We start from the raw sequence: 15,011 nt of genomic DNA, 5'->3' as shown, positions 1-15,011 counted from the left end.
GGCTTTTGTCCTGAGAGAGCAGCTCCACCAGCTGGGTTAGCTCACAGGCCTCCCTTGCTCTCTCTTTTAGGGAGGGAGCCTCTTGCTTGACTAGGGAACCGAGTCCAGCTTTATACACTGAGGCTACAGTTGAAGAGCTGTTTTTTCTATGCAGCCAGGGCTTCTTAAAATAGCTACCCTCAAACAGCCTCTCTGGAGGTCTTCCCTTCTTCCCTGCAACTGGCCTTGTTGCACCATGGTGATTGAGGTGGCTATTCAATGAAGTTCTTGCCAGATATTAAGTGGGAAAAATGGAAATGTAAGCTTTCCTACCAGTCCTCTTTATTTTCAGAAATAATGACTGAGACTAACTAAATATGAATAAATGCCTAGGCTAAAATCTTGGGATTGTTCCTCAACTAGCTCATAGCTTATTTTTCCAACATATTCAGTTCTAAGTCTTGCCTTGTGGGTAGTTACCTGTCTCCAGGTTCATGCCTTTGTCTTCCTCAGTGTCTGACAGAAATCTCCCTCTCTCTGTCTCCCAGAATTCCATTCTTTTCTACTGAAACGCTCCTTTATTCCTTCCTGCCTTTTGCTCATGGGCCAACAGCATTTCTTTGTCAAGTGATGCCTCCATGCATTGCACAAAAGACTCTACAGCAGGAGCTTTGAATATGTCAGGTGACCTCTTCTACTGGAAATGCCCTGTCTAACCAACTGAAGTTCTTAGAGATAAAAAACAAAAACAAAACAAAAGAAACAAACAAACCAGCAGCAACAATGAACCCTTGTCATTCCTTCAGAAAGAGAGAAGAGAGAATTCTTGCTGTTTGGGCAGAAGCTGAAATACCAACTCTTCCAAAGTTTTCCAGGTTGCAAGGCTTTCCCGTAGATACTGTGTTTGCAAGTCTCATATGTGAGTGGAGAAATGAAAGACAGAAGCAGGGGGAGAAGTAAAGACAGAAGAGGGGAGAAGAGTCAGGAGGAAGAAGAGGAAAAGCAGTATAAATAGCAACAGAAAAAAGAGGAAGAGAAAGGAGAATGAAGTTGAGGGAGAGACTATAGACTCTTGTGTTAATCTCCTGTTGTTCAGAAGGACACTCGATTTTAAGATGTTGTTGAGCCTTTACCATATCATAAGATATGAAAATTCAATTAGAGCCCATGTTACCTACAACCCCAGTTCCAAACTCATCCTGTTGACTGCTGAAGGATATGCAATAAAATGTCTGTGTCTTCACGGATCTCCAGGTATGTCTACTTATTGATGCATTACCCAGCTTTCTGGAGGAAGCATGGACAATGGTCATTATCCCATCTGCTGTGTGGCTACCATGTCTAAGGAGACACCACCTCATGTGGAGATGTGTGCTGGGAACCAGGCTTTGTACTTACTAAACGCCAGAAGAAATTCAGGACAGGATTGTAGGGATAACCTCTCGTAAACTATGTCAAAGCATCATCTGTCAAGAAAGAGCTGACAGGCCCACAGAAAGCCAGAGATAACAGGTTGGACAACTCCAATAGAGAGAGAAAGACACACACACACACACACACACACACACACAGAGAGAGAGAGAGAGAGAGAGAGAGAGAGAGAGAGAGAGAGAGAGAGAGAGAGAGAGAGGAGAAACTCTGGGAAAGAGTCAGACTGAAGATATTCACCATCAAGTTGTGGAGGAAGTTGAATGTAGGAAACTGAGAAGAAGCAATCAACCAGTCTCATCTCAGACACAGGATAGTATAATCAGGTTAATTTAGGTATAAACTAGTTGGAAAACAAACTTAGTGAAGTTATAGGCATTATTTCATAAATAAATGAACCTCTGTGTCATCATTCTGGAACTGAGGCAGATATAGAAAAGCCCAAATTGTTAGTTACTCTATTAACTTCTTTATATAGGGAGTGTGGCACTACTTTCAGAATCTCCATGGGACAAATGACCCAAGTTTAATTAGATAAAGATGTTGCAAGTGATATGTATGCAACTATAAATTCTTATAATGATACTTAAATGGGAGTGCTTGTACTCTGCACAACCCTTTTTCCACTTGCCACAGTGATATTAAGTTTCTGAAAAAAAATGAATCCTCTGGTTTTTCCCAGTAAATGTTTTTGCTCAAAAGTAGGCTTTATGTCAGTGCCTGAAGCCAGTCCAAAAGTTAGTACCTCACAGCTCCATTCCTGTTTCCCAGTATTTAGGGAAGTCAGACATGCACGATCCTGGCTTCTCTGATAAAAACTCTTCCTTATTAAGGAGAGACTTGGCATCACTTATCACAGTATCAGTAAAGAGACTTTTCCAATAGTAAGTCTTTCTAAAGTAAAGGCCTGAGGCAAGTGGTCTCCCAGTAACATAGGAAATAGATTCAATGTATTTCAACAGTTTTTCTTTGACTAATGTGTCTTTGTTCTTTGTTAACAAATGGAGAGACTTAAGTTGTGCTTAATTTCATTCACAGACACATTGAAATCCTTGGCAATATTTTCTAGTGAGGCTTCATCTAGCTCAAAGTAAGACCTGTAGAGATTCAAGGTCTCCTCCAAATTCTGTATTTCATCTCTGATGAAGCCCCCAAGTGCAATGGTGGCCCACATTCCAGCCTTCAGGGCCTCCAGCAAGATCTTCTGTCTGAGGAAATCCCTCTTCCGGTCAATGGCAGTCTCAGTGACACTGTGCAAGGACATCATGAAGATGTGGTGTTTGTGAGCTGGGAGCTCACTCAATAGGGCAGTCTCCAGCTTTGGGAAGTCAAAGTCAGACACATCACAGTTAGAGACTAGGAAGACTGGAAGCTTACTGGAGAGAACCTTCTGAAACTTCTCTAAACAGTCATCTCTAGTTTTCTTTAAGACACTGTCTTTATTGAAAGACTTTGGTTTACTCCTCTGTCCATTACTGACTTCTTGATTGTTCTTGTTCAGACAAAATAGAACCTTGTGTTCAAATTTTCAAGGGCTTTGGCCAGATGTGCTTCAAGTTCGTTGAAGCATGTAGCCGAGATGATAATGAAGAAGTCATACTTAACAAACTTCATTTCTGTTAGGTAGTTTTATGGTGGGAAGTTAGTGGACCCAATGCCAGGCAGGTTCCATAGTGTTACCTTGGGAAACTTTGGGTGTTGGTATGGAGTTCTCCTCATGGTTGTCTCTACCACCCCAGTGGGGGCTGCACCTTCTTCTTCATCACTCACTCCCCTCAGGACATTGATAAAGCTGGATTTCCCCGTCCCTGTTTCTCCAGTCACAGCGATGTTCAGTGGGGCTTTGTCAATGTTTCTCAGAGCATGACTAATTGTAGACAGTGCGCCCTGAAGGTTTTCATCCTCCAGATGGGATTCAATCAAGGTCATGATTTCCTCAGAGAAAATTTTGCTTTCCTTCTTGAAGTTATTTAAAAGTTTTACAAAGTTGAATGTCAAAAGTTGAGGAGTTAAAGGACAAGGTCTGCTAGAGGAAGGTTTGCATGTAGCTGTGTGCAGTGGAGGATGCTGAATAGAGAAGAAAAGAGAGACACTAATGATTAGTACAGCAGGGCAAGGGCTAGGAGTTTGTTCTTATGGTATAGAAGGACCTCAGCCGCTGACATCTTTATAAGCAGAACACCTTCCTTTCTGTTCCTGGCTGATGGCTCCATCTCTCCTCTTCTTGTCATGCTCCCTCATTCACCTCTTACCTTCTGTGCTTTCCCTCCCGCTTTGTTGTCCCATTCACAATCTACTTGTTTCACTACACCAATGTTTACTCCTTCTTTTGCATTCTGTTAACTCCTGTTACATTTATTACCCATAGGTTGTAAAATCCTTGAGGGCATATAGATCAAGGTCTCAAAAACCTCAATCAGTGTGTCTCACAGAGAGGCTCCCTGCCTCTATTGAGTTCTTAGTGCATTGGTTCCTAGGCCTCATAACCTCTGGTCCCTTAGCACAGCCCTTCCAGTTTCTCATGTATAGTCTGTGAATAAAGAAAGAAGGGGCATAAGGTGGGGAGCTGTACAGATTCTTGACATGTCCGCTAGATGGTTGGATACATTATTTTTTTTTTATAATTTATTTTTTCTCAAATCGTAATTCATTCACACAGGGGTTATAAACACAGAAAGGCAGGATGTGGGGAAGGGAATGACACTGGAGTGTGGGTGTTCAGAGGGAATACAGATATCTTCAGAACCGGGTATCGGCTGGGTGAATGTTCAGGTGACAAGTCACTATGACTCTGCCTATGACTCCCTTGTCCTTATCTAAGTTGGTATCGTCTGCTAAGGCTACCTATTTACAAGGTCTGTGACTACTCAGGCTTGTAAATTTCCACAAAAGCTGCCTGTTTACATTAGCTTATAGCCATCTGTTTCAATGTTTTTCCACTGAGACCCAAGACTTGGTGTTAGTATACATGTCTGACAGGCCTATTGCTGATTTTAGGCCTATGGCTGATTTTAGGCCTTCAGTGTTTAAGCAGGGCTGCCCCTGACATCTCCTCCCTTCTCTAAGTATAGAAGGGCTGTGGTAATTCTAAACTTGCGAAGGCGGGGATAGAGGCCTGACCTCCAGTATTTGAAGGGGACCTTGTAATGGCTCCAGTCCCCCTGTCGTTGTCCAGTGAGGCATGAGGGCCATACCCATCCTGATGTCTTTTTCCTGGATTGGGGATACTTTTGACATCAACCCCTATGCAGTCAGGCTTGTCCCTCAGGGAACCCAGAGAGATATTTTTATCTTTTATTTATACTCCCTTGCAGTGCTTAGCCTCGTAGCCTAAGCAAGAATTCAGATCACCTGTCAGAGGGGGTTCTGGGTGGCCCCTCACTGCTTGGTCTAGGGGCAGAAGTCCCTCCTTTTAGGTTGGGTGGAGATGGGTTTTGGGAACACCCTGTATAAAGTAACAACCTCATCTTGAGTCAAATAATGGTCCCAAGATGGGAGGAAATAGGGTTGACAACCTTGGAGAGGCTGAAAACCAATTCTTGTACCAGCATTCATCAGTCTCTTTCTCTCTCTGATTTTTCTTAGAGCCTTCACTGACCTATTTCATGCTCTCTTTAACCCTCCTTGTCTTGTCTATGTAAAGGCAACCTTCTTCTTTAAGGGCTGTACACAGTCAAGAGCTGTACACAGCCTTTTCTATTGTAATAGAGTAAATCAAGTCCAATAAGGATCTTTGCGATTTTAGGAGGTCTCTTCAGACAGCGAAACGAGGGATTTCTTCAGATTAGTGATGTCAATCTCTAGCTGTTTGATGTTCTTGTCAGTGGCCCTTCAAAGGTCTGAGTAGTATAAGTTCAGAGGCCAGCATCTGGATTAGAACTTCTAATAGCAGACATCACAGTTGATTCATTTTTACCTGGAAAGGAAAAAGAAGGGAATTCTCAGGGAGATTTCTCTTCCCTGGATGTAAATTGTTATTCATCGTATTTATGGTTGGGCCTAGCTTTGTAGAAGCATCTATTTTTTCATTAATCTTTTTCGTAGCCGGTTAGCTGTGCCTTCTGTGGTATCAGACAGGCATATCAATCCTCGGCCCCATAAGGGAACTGGGTCTGGGCCATTCCCTTTAAGGGTAAGAGGGTCCTTCCCCATATCTGTGGCAAAGTTTTGTTGGTCTCAGTGGTGCCAGTGGCAGTCAGCAGCAGATTTGCTATGAGATAAAAATGAACAAGGCATGATGGAGAGTATTTCAGGGGGACTCCTTCTGAGGGGGTACCATTTCCCCTCTTTTGTTTTTAAAGCCAATTTTTCAGAGTTCTTGTAAAATCAGGGCAGAAGCGCCAACAGTCGCTCCTTCCACACTCAGAGAGTCATGAAGACCCTATTTAAGGATATATAAATCTATATTAATAATCTTTTGTCAAAGGACTATTATAGCACCGCAGACAACTAATCAGACTATATAATATATCGATTAGTAATAGCTTCTTCAACTTTTTGTGAGATTACCTCTCTTTTGTCAATTAATTATTAAGGAAAATTAGGATTTACATCTCTCTTGAGAATATTTAACAGAGACTTAAATTCTTTTGTGGAGAGCTTAAATAGGATCTTAGCCAATTAGCAACTCCTAGAAACTTTTGAAAATAATTTAAACTCTCTCCCTCTCTTTTTTTTTTTAGACCCTTTATCTGTGTGAGTTTTCTTATTGGATATTTTACGTATTTACCTTTCAATGTTATCTCCTCTCCCATTCTCCCCCAAAACCCCTTATCCCATACCCTCTCCTCCTAATTTTTGTGAGGGTGTGCTCCAAACATCCTTCCAGTCCCAGTTTCTGTGAGATTGGGTGCAGAGCTGCCTCCCGGGATCTCCCGAGTGCTCGGGCCCAGACTGGATTGGTTGGATACATTATTATATATGTGTAATCAACTCCGTTTTAGCCACGGAGAAGACTGAAATCATGTCCTTTGTAGGAAACTGGATGTAGTTGTAGGTAGTCATATTTAGACAATAAAGCCACTCTCCAAAAGACAAATATATTTTCTCATTCGCAGAGTTTAGATTTTGTATAAATACATGTTGTAGATATTGTATAAAAGTGGATATGAACCTGGGGAACAAAAGAAATGAGGGTACACTTATAACATCCAATGTGTGCTTGTTTGAAACTTCAAAACTAGCTGTTGAAAAAATTCATTTGAAAGGAGATATGTCTGTATGTGATCCCTTATCTTTCAAAACAGTAGGCAGGGGATCACCTCAGTTTCATGCAGAGTACTAAGAAATTCCCTGTGTGTTTCTCTTTTCTAGTGTTCATTTTACAAACTTCAGGGAAACAACTTTCTCCCACCCTCCCCCAAAAATTGAAAATCCCAAAGGGATACAGAGGAAAGTCATGAAGGAAGGAAGAATGAAGGAAGGAAGAAGAGATGTTAAAGAATATACAAAAAAAGACTTTTGTTTTAAAGTTAAGAAATCTGAATAAAAAAGTTTTTTCATCAAAGCCTTCTTTGAGGAAGCATCAGTTTTTCAGGCAGAAGAAACAGGATAAAGGTCAGATGTGTTTCCTTTAGGAATCCACATATTAAATATATGTCCATATATTAGATATTTTGGACATTTAGGCCACATTGATTTTTTGTCTGATACTCCTATTTTATTATGTTTTTGGAAGGACAGTAAAAGTATATTTCATAAATTGTGAAAAACCAGACTTCATGATAGCTATGACTGTAGATCACAGTTTATCAATATTGATTATAAAAAGATCAGAACTTTGGGATGAAGGTATAAATCCATAGCCTTATTTTTTCTTTCTATTTTAGAAATGCATACAGAACTTTAGAATTAGAGTTGGAACACAAGGAAAATGCAGGCAATCAGGAGAGGTGGGTTTCATTTTGCTTGAGCATTCTGGTGTATGAAGATTTCAATACAGAAGCTTGAGGTATACAAAATTCTATTCTTGAGCCAATCATCTTGTTAGAAACCATGTCACCAATAAAAGTAAAGTAAAGGAAGGCATCAGTACAGATCCTACAATCACTAGGAATAATGTATTAAAATATCAAAACTCCCACAGAAATAATTTGGGAAATTGTATGTGAAGCTGCATGCATGTGTGTAGGTGCACAGTTGTATAGTATGAGTTCCAGAGGTCTACCCATCTTTGTCTCTCTGGTGCGGGGATGCCCACATTTGATTTACAAATAGAAGCAATATTTAGGAACTCCTGGTAACTGTGGCTACAGAAATGAATTCAAATTCATGTACAATACATCATTTATACCCTACTATTTATGTCATAGTTGTTTGCAGTGTATAAGAGTCCCAGTCTTGTGTGACCATCGCAAATAATGATTCTTAACAATTCTGGTGTGGACAGAGTGAAAACTCACTAGATGGCACCAAAATATTGATATGGCCAGGCAGAAATAAACCCAATATTACATAACAACCCAACCTCCTTTTCACTTTCTCATTTTTCAGGAGAATATTCTTTTTTTTTAATAAAAAAATTGTATTTACTTAGAAGAATTCAGAATGTCAACAAAACAGCTGCAATTTTTTTTTACAATTACAGAGTGGTATTCAGTTAACAGAACAACAATTATCTTCGTATAAGCTGCATCAGAGACAACTGAAGATGGAAAAAAACCCAAAAATAAAACCAAAAGAAAAACAAAAACCAAACTACTGTCCCCATATATAACTAATTTGTGCTGTGCACCAACAAGAACCTGCTTTAAATTTCCATGCCAATTTACAACCCCCAGACTGTACCAGGCAAGGTTAGTTGCTATTGAAAATACCACCAGGACAGGGCTATCTAAAGACACATTCGGTAGTGTGTTAACTATACAAAAAAAGACACTGTACAGTTTAAAATCAAATCTTACACAGCCTTACATTTCAATTTTTTTCTTTAAAAGGAGTGAGTTGTGTACAGGGGGGTTAAATGCTTTATAGACAAGGAAAAAACTGCGCTAGAACCAACTTATTCATCATCATCATCATCTTCTTCTTCTTCTTCTTTGTCTTCCTCTTCTTCCTCCTCTTTCTCATCCTCTTCATCTTCCTCATCATCTTCCTCTTCCTTCTTTTTCTTGCTCTTTTCAGCCTTGACTACCCCCTTTTTTGCTGCATCAGGTTTTCATTTAGCTCTGTAGGCAGCAATATCCTTCTCACACTTCTCCTTCAGCTTGGCAGCCTTCTTCTCGTAGGGCTGCTTGTCAACCGCTGCAGTGTTGTTCCACATCTCTCCTAGCTTCTTTGCAACATCACCAATGGATAAGCCAGGATGTTCGCCTTTGATTTTTGGGCGGTACTCAGAACAAGAAGAAGGCTGAAGGAGGCCTCTTGGGTGTATTGGGGTCCTTGAACTTCTTTTTGGTCTCCCCTTTGGGAGGGATGAAGGTTTTCATTTCTCTTTCATAACGAGCCTTGTCAGCCTTTGCCATATCTTCAAATTTCCCCTTTTCTTTAGCAGTCATAGTCTTCCACCTCTCTGAGCACTTCTTGGAGAACTCTGAGAAGTTGGCAGAAGCATCTGGGTGCTTCTTCTTGTGCTCCTCCCAGCAGGTTTGCACAAAGAGTGCTTATGAGGATATTTTGCCTCTCGGCTTCTTAGGATCTCCTTTGCCATGTTCCTCCATGAGCCACAGAGTCGCCCAGTGCCGTCTGGCTCTCGCTTGCCCCAGTGCTGTCTCTATGGAGCTCCCAGGAGAATATTCTTAATAAGGACATCCTATATAAGTGGCAGATATTTCCATTGAGAAGCACAAATTGCTACACAGAACAGCATAACTATTCAGATTAGCCAAGGCAATGATGCAATCTCAACTAAAACACCAATGCCATTTAGAATTGGACTGGACTTTGGAATTACAAAACTTACATGGGAGCAGAGAAGACTACAAATAGCCAAAACAATATTTATCAAAACCAATGGGGCTAGGAGTCACTGTAATACTTAATTTCAAGGCATAGCACAGAGCCACAGTGACAAAAACAGCCCAATAGTGTGAAGACAGGTCCCTAGACCTACAAACTGACAGGAAGAGCAAAGCCAGAAATATATTCATACCCGTACAGCCAACAGAATAGATCTACAGTCAATCAATGTCTATGCAAGATTTCCAAATACTCATACTGCATAAAGGGCACATGGTTTGAAGAATGGAACACGGAAAACTGGACATCAGGCAAGACTAAACCTTGACACCCACCCTTCACCCTATACAAAAACCAACCCTAAGTGCGCCAAAAAGCTTAATATAAGATGGAAACCCTGAAGGTCTTTAAGGGAAATGGGTATGAAAAACTTCATCAGATTTTCCCACATGGGGTCCGCAAAGCCTATGCAAACTGACAAGTAGCATTCCATCTAACTGAAACAGTACTTAACTACAAAGCAAGTAAACACCACAGTAATGAGATGATTTACAATGAAAAGTCTTCAGAATGCATCACGTAACAGTCTCAACTGGAGAGACCCCAGCATGTCAACAGGTGCAGAAACTGAATATGACAAAATTCATCAGAGTCACTTTGAAATATCTCAATAAAGTGAAATAGAAAGGTGCTTTCTGGAACAACTGTGGAAACACTAATTTTTCCCAGGAATTCCTCTGAACACAGAGAGGTGTTAGAGTTGAATGAACTCACCTTTGCTGTCAAAAGTTCTTCTTTATTGAGGATAATTTTAACATCACTCACAATAGTGTCAATGAAATAATTTTGCAAGTGGAAAACTTTGAAAAGTAAGGATGTCGAATGTAGTTCAAGAGTTTATCTGTGATGGATGTACCAGACTCATCTGAGAGGAAATGTGGAAACTTAATGTTTGCCTTGAGTTCTTCCAGTGTCACATTCAAATCCTCAGCTATGTTTTCCAATGATGCTTCATCCAGGCCAAAGGAAGATCTATAGTCACTCAAAGTCTGTTCCAACATCTCTAGGTCATTTTGGGTCAATCTCCTGAATGGTATAATAATAGCCCATGCTCTTGGCATTCTGGATTCCTTCCAGATTTTCTGTCTCAGCACATCCTTCTTCTGGTCTATGGTGGCATCCGTAACAATTGGCAAAGTGATCATGAACATGTGGCGTTTGTAGGTTGGGAGCTCGCTCAGAAGGGTGGTCTCCAGCATTGGGAAGTCAAAGTCAGACACATCAGTGTTAGAGACTAGGAAGACTGGAGGCTCCTGGTGGGTCACTTCCTTAAGTAAACTTGAAATGGTATTTCGAATCTGCTCTAAGATGTTCTCTTTATTGAATGTTCTAGGATCACTAAGTCATACAATAATTAGATCAAGATCTATGTGGGTTCGAACGAAACAGAAACTCCTCTTCATTTGCACAATGGCTTTGGCAAGTTCTGAGTCACTATGTTTAAGGCATCCAGAAGAGACAATAATGAAGAAGTTATAATCCTCAAACTTGATTTTCTTCACATAATCATGTAGTTGGAAGGCAAAAGACCCAATACAAGGCAGGTCCCATAGTGTCACACTGGGAAACTTTGCATATGCATATGATGTTCTCTCAGTGGTTGTATATACCACCCTAGTGGGAGCAGCTGCACCTTCTTCATCAGTCCCTACTTCCTGGAGAGCAGGAGCTCATGGAAATTAAAAGCTTCTGCACAGCAAAGGAATCAGACAAGGAAAGAGACACCTTGCCAGATGGGAGGGGATCCTTGTTCATTCATTCAGCAGAAGATTAATATTTAAATTATGTTAAGAACTTTAAAAAAAAACCTCTCAATAAGAAAACAAACAGCCCAATCCAAACATGGGGTATGTAACTGAGCAGTGTTCTCTGAAGAAGAAATACAAAATCCCCTTGCCCCATACCTCACCACACACACCCATAGAACATATTCTCATTCTCTTCATCTTTTTATAAACACATTGGTGCTGAGATTTGGATCTAGAAATTCTGCAGGTTTGCATCCCACCCCAGCTACCACAAGAGATCCATGCTTGCTAGCCTAAAACTGGTAAGCACTCCCATCCCTCAGTGGTCAGAGTAACTGTTCTCATGTTCCCAGTGGAGAGTTTCTGAGCTCAGAACTACCCCTGTGTTTTCCTTGAGGATGGGAGACATTCAGTCTTTCACTGTCCTTCATTCTAGGACTTATTCCTTTGGGTGAGATTCCCCTCTCCCTTTGAGACAGCTTCTTTCTTGCAGCTGAGAATTCTAGGCCAGGTCTGGACAAACTGCTCTCTCAGGAGCACTGGCTCAAAGTGTTAGTCCTCAGTACCCACTTGTCTTTCCCAGGTATCAGTCTTTTTTGTGCCTGGTCCCTATTTACTGGAATGGTCTAGTTTACAGTTAACAGAGAACAATATCTTTCTACATGGCCACTAAACTGGTACTTTCTTACAAGCAACCTGTAGGGTAGACTTTCCCCTCTCTCTCTCATTTGTGGCTGGCTGCAACTACTAGTTCAGCCAGTTTGCCTGAAGAGCAGGGATGTACTGCCAGGAACCCTGTCTGAGACTTGCTTTCTCAAGGGAGTAACCACCTATAGCTTGGCTGCCTGCTCCAGTGCATGCAAGAGAGCCTCTTTCTCTTTCTCTCCCTTTCTGCCCCGGGACTTGTAAAGTGAATGCTAGCAGTGTGCATACTGGTACTGGGATACTTCCCTGCTTTTTTTTCTCTGCCCACTGCAGACTCCTGCTGCCAGAGGCACTGGGCAGTGATGTCCAGTCCCTAGTAAGAAGTCCTGCCAAACAAGAGCATGGGCCCAACTGAGCACCTCTCAGGCATGCTGTACAGCTAAAGCCATGAACACACACATTTCAATGCCCAGTCCAGACCCTTGGGTGATCACAACTCTTGAAACCGTCTCTCACTCCTCCCTCTCTCAGGGCTCTCACAGCCCTTTAAAAAAAAAAAAAAACCCTTGGCCTAGGATAGAGAAGTTTGCCAGTAAGTCCAGTTTATAGCCTTTAGGTGGCCTCTTAATTATTCTTGGGCCACCAGTGCAAATAATCAAATAACCACCCAATGGGTGCTTTGATGTCTTTTAACATATATTTTAAGATATCTTCACACATACTGCCAGCAGGATGGTCAATGGAAAAGGATTTCCCAAGGGCTTACTTATCCACACTCCCACCCCTGGCCTGTTCTCATGGCCTGCATGCTCAGTTTTTGTCACAGACCTGAACCTGCCTGGACAAACTCATTTTCTGACACCACAATCTTATGCCACTGCTGCCAGCTTTCTTATTTTGGTCCTAGCCAAATGTTTCATTACTAATACAAAAATGTGCTTTTCTCTACCTACACAACCTGCCAAAGTTGCTTAAGACTCTTTCCTATCCTGGCTTGATAGATTTTTACTACTGCTATTAAATTATTAAGTTGTAACCAATCAATACAGCCCTCATGCTTCTCAGAAGTCTGCTAATAATATTATTAAGATTATTACAGACAGAATTCCCAAAGCCTTTAACAATTGACCCAAGATGGTCTCAGAAGATGTGGATATACCTGTAATATACCATCTTGATTGTAATATGATAATCATTAAGAAACTCAGTGGGTAAAACCAGATACCTGAGTCAAATGACTTAGCTAAATAAAGGTAAATCATTTCTCATGTCACGTGTACCCATTCCACAGGAAAAACGTCCTGCGTCTTCTGTGCTTAGAAGCTGGACTGACTCCGCCCAAGAGGCCATAGTGACCACGGGAACTGTTGGCTAGTGAAATCTGTCATTTTTTAAATATGTAACTGGTAGATTATTGTTTATTCATTCTCAGACTTCTGACTACATTGACAGGTAGAAAAAGCTTTCACAGATGTAACTGGTTACCTCATTACCTAAACTCAGTTTCCATCAATTAAATGTTTCATATTTCCTCTTCTTGCTATGCCACTGTCCTAACATTAACTCTAATAAAACATTCTACTATATGATCCAACTTTTTAGTCACAAACTCTTGTTCTGCTCCATAAGAGGTTCATCTTAAAGACTGTTGATGTTAACTCATGTTATTATCTCTGTAAACTTATAAGCTATAGGAAACCCACTGAGATCTACCTCTCATGAGCCAAATAGACTCCACCCAGATAAGTACATCTGCCCAAGGTTCCCACTTACTACCTATTCCAGGGGGTGGGACTCCTCTGGGTTTCAAACATACATCTTAAGAAAAAAATTTTTCTTTTTCCCAAATGTACTTAATCTTATTCCCTACATCTTGTCAAGTTCAGGAGCATCCAGAACAGCTCCAAAGAAGCAACCTCCAGATGCTCCATCTCCTGTCACACATACAGACAAATCTACTGGATCTGTTTTTTTCTGACCTATCCTCAGATGGCTCCACAGACCCTGGGCAGCAGGAAACAGCCAACTCTCCTAAGACTGGACAAACATTCCCCCATACCCATTCTTCTAGTTTCCCTAGAGACACATCACCTCCAATGCAAGCAGGAAGTAGCCAGATATAACAACGACCCTATTCTTGCTTTACCATCACCACTTTCTAATTTTTTTTAATTCAACCAAAACAGGGGGATGTTAGCATTCTGTCTAAACTCCATCCCCATAGTTACATGGCAACAGCCAGGTATGCTCCTCCCCACAATTACCTAGCAATAGCCAGGTAGGCTTTGCCAGCTATAAAATGGGCTGCTTGCCTCCTCCTCTCTCTTTTGCTCTCTTGCTTCTCCCTTCCCCTCTCCCCTTCCTCAACCCCTTCCACCTCTCCACATGCTTATGGCTGGCCTCCCCTCCCCTCCCCTTCCCTCTTCTATCTCTCTCTTTCCCTCCCTCCCTCCCTCTTCTCTCTCTCTCTCTCTGCCTTTCTCTGCCTCTACTGTCTTCTTAATTCCCTATACCCTGAATAAACTCTACTCTATAATATACCGTCAAGCCTGCTAAGACATTCCCTTTCCCTATACTTCACCACACACATCCATAGAAATAGAAATATTCTATTTCTTTATCTTTTTATAAACATATCACAAATGGGTAATAAATATTTTTTAAACATGTTCAGTATCCTGAGCCATTAAAACAGGAGAATTGTAGCTACTTTGGGATTTCATCTCACCTGAGTCAGAGAGGCTTTCATCTAGAGAAAACATGGCAACAGATGCTGGTGTGGATGTAGGGGAATGGGAGTCCTTATTTGCTGCTGTGGGGTTGTAAACAAGCGCAGCCATTATGGAATCAGTAACACCACTCCTGAGTGTAGCCCTGAAGGACTCTATATCCTAGCACAAAGTCCCTGGAACATGATGTTCATCAGTGCTCTAGTGACAACAGCTGGGAAATGCAATCAGCCCAGATGGTAAGTGGATAATGAGGATGTGCCACAGAGACACAATGGAACTGGATTCCTGCATAACATCAATGGAAGTGTATAACATTCAGACAAACTGGCAGAGCTACTAAATGTTAAGTGAGGTCACCCAGTGTCACAAAGGCAAACCTGATATTCTCTCTCATATGTGGATTTCAGCTTCTTATATTTAGGTATGTACATTTATGTAGCAGGAAGTGTTTGCAGAGGCCAGGAAACTGGAAGGAGGGCCCATAAGAGGGATTAAAAAATAGCTTTGGGGGAGATAGATAGTA

General features: G+C 41.3%; 1 pseudogene; it reads right to left on the bottom strand.

The window, feature by feature from the left end:
* Window positions 1-2,153: 2,153 nt before the first annotated feature.
* On the bottom strand, window positions 2,154-10,778 carry LOC114629665 (annotated as a pseudogene).
* Window positions 10,779-15,011: the final 4,233 nt, after the last annotated feature.

This window comes from Grammomys surdaster, unplaced genomic scaffold (assembly GCF_004785775.1).
Source record: "Grammomys surdaster isolate TR1022 unplaced genomic scaffold, NIH_TR_1.0 313, whole genome shotgun sequence".
NCBI classification, from domain to species: domain Eukaryota; kingdom Metazoa; phylum Chordata; class Mammalia; order Rodentia; family Muridae; genus Grammomys; species Grammomys surdaster.
Note: the sequence above shows the minus strand (reverse complement) of the source record. Positions and strands in the feature narration are given on the sequence as shown.